A 2,934-nucleotide genomic window follows, 5' to 3' on the forward strand; every position below is an offset into this window, starting at 1 on the left:
GGACACGAACCATGGTCGACTACATGGGAGTCCAGCGACATAGCCATTATGCTAACTGCTGGTTCCCTTTTTTAAATTTAATTTTAATTTTTTTTCCATTACTGAGGAAATTCTAAAATCATCATACAAATTTTGGTAAATTCTGGACAAGTTAAATATAATTTCTTACAAATTGAAAAAAAAAAGGTTCAAAGGAATTATAGAAATTATTCCTCCTCAAGAAAACAAAAATAAACAAAACACAACAAAAACAAAAAATCACAATCATTGGAACTATCTCACTTACAGTCCATGAAAATAAAGACTATCTTGGACTAGTAGGTGGCATGGAAGTTATGAAGCTGGATCCTACATGGTTGGCTACATGGTTGTAATCACAGATCCAATAGCTTGAAAATCACTCTAGGCATGCGTGCATGCATGCCCAAAATCCCAAAAGGAGACCGGAGGAGAAGGTGTGTGGCATGGCCACTCACACCTTATCCTGGGAGGTGGTGATTTCTCACTTTCTCTCTCTCTACCACTCTCTTCCTCTTTCTCTCTGACTCTAAGGTGAATGTACATGTCCAATAATAAAAATGCCAATAAATAAATAAAATAATGAACATCTTTTCACACAACTTTTTTCTTTGAAATTGTGATGATTTCAGTAGAGATCAAATACAATCTTTTAGTCTTTTCGAGGTCAGCCATTGTTATACAGTTGTTAGAGTACAATTACATGATACTGGAGCCATATTGGAAATTTCTAGGTCCAGATCCTGGCTTAAACTGAACATATTGGGTGCTACCCCAGGGCACCCTGGGATTCTGTTTTGCTGGAATTGGGGTGAGGAGGAATGCAGATGATGGCATGATGAGCTCTTATAGAGGTTCCTCTCTCAATAAACAAAATACTGTTTTTAAAAGTTATTTGGAGAGTTGAGGTACAACAACTACCAAAAATCTATGGAGTGTGGGCATTTCAGTAAGTCTCTTTTATCAATTTGACTGGTTCATTCAAGAGAACCTTTTCTCTTCAGCTTCTTTTGTTAATGTAACATTTTATCCAACACTTTAAGGTTGATATTACCCAGGACTAGTCTATTCTCTTTATCATCACATTCAATATTATCTCATCATCTGTCTTTATCCATACCAATGGCTTTACTATTGTCTATAAGTCAGTATCTCCAAATGTATATGACTAGCCCAAACCTCTCCTTGGAGTTTGAGAAATACATATACAAATATTTAACTTACCATTTTAATTTGGATTTCAGAGGTACTAATAGATCCATATGTTCAAATAAAATTTCATGATATCTTAAAGCTGGTTTATATTCTGTGTTTCCCACCTCACTCAATTGCTTCATTGTTCATTCATTTAGATATGCTGGAAACCGAAATCATTCTTGTCACCTCTCTCTCATCATGCCAAAGTCTTGGAATTGCTAAGTATTTTCAGCTTTGCCACCTAAATGTCCCCTAAGGTTATAGCATTCTCTACATCTTCACTGCCACTATTCTAGTCCTCACAATAATTACCTATTAATTGGGCTCTTCATGGCCTTGCAGCAGGTTTTCAGCATCATCTCTTGCCCTTTTCTGTTCTATTCTTTCCACTGTTGCCAGAGCAATCAATTTAAATGTAAAAATGAATGTGTCACCTATCAATTTTCCCCTGCACAGAAAATACAGCACACACACACACACACAATCTTAAAAAACTTTAATCGCATCTTACAGGATAAAGATAAAAACACCTCCAGCTCTGAGGTACTGGCATACCACAACTTATGCCTACTTTTCAGGCTCCATTGTACCAGATGCTGGACACAATATGGAAACCACAGTTTCAGTCCCCAACCAGTCATCTTGAAATGCGTTGGGTGCAGATGTGAGTACCCAGGAGTTGATAGGGTAGAGAGGAGTGGGGATTGCAGCATTATCAGACCCTGTGAAGACTCTCCTGTCTCACCCTCCTGTGCTCCTGCATGATCTCAGTCTTGAATAAAGAAAATAATTATTAAAGAAACACTAAAAAGCTATTGGTCATGAAGTATATATGATATGTTTAAATGAGTCTAAGCTATTGGTCATGAAGTATATATAATATGCATAAATGAGTCTATGTATCTTTAGAGGAATTTAGTATATAATTAAATCCAGATTTATTCAGCCAATGTATTAATTTGTTAGACATGTGTCATTTATAAGCATGTTTTCTTTTTTAATTCTTATACCCAAAGTTTTCAAATGGACTGAATATTTCAGTTCTAAAAATTTTCAGTATAGTAGCATAAAAATAAGTTAGTAGTTTAATAATCTTGAAATGAAAATGAAAACAAATATACGAATAATAACATAAGATGCCAAAAGATCAGATTCTAAAATATATTTAAAATCTATATCCTAAAACTCTCAATGAGTATGCCTAAAAGCACATTCAAATTTAAAAATATTTTGTAATAAATGTAAATGAAATACTATGTTTTGCAAAGAAATCAAGAAAAATAACAAAAATATGCAAAGTCCTATATTGACAAAATCCATAATGTAAAAGTCAACAAATAAACCCATGGATGATATTTAATATCATTTGGAATAAAAAATGCACCAGAAACAGTACAATATTATATTCTGCCTATGAGAATTTAACATATATTAAAATATCTGATAATATTAGGGGCAAAAGAAGATGCAGGGAAACACATGTGTTTTTGGTCTGTTTTCTCCTACATTGTGGAAAGTATAAGGTCATCCTGTCAAATTGGTTTATGCAGAGTTCTTGTAAATGTGAGGAGGTAGTAAAGCCAGAAGTGATTCTGGGGTACAACAAAGAACATTACACATTTGTGTATTCTCTGGGGTCATTTTATATGATGACAAGTAACTTACAACATATATTTTTTAGAAAGTGCAACTAGAGATAACAAAACTGAGTGGAACTTA

Source organism: Tupaia chinensis, unplaced genomic scaffold (assembly GCF_000334495.1).
Source record: "Tupaia chinensis unplaced genomic scaffold, TupChi_1.0 Scaffold000225_1, whole genome shotgun sequence".
In the NCBI taxonomy this organism is placed as follows: Eukaryota; Metazoa; Chordata; class Mammalia; order Scandentia; family Tupaiidae; genus Tupaia; species Tupaia belangeri.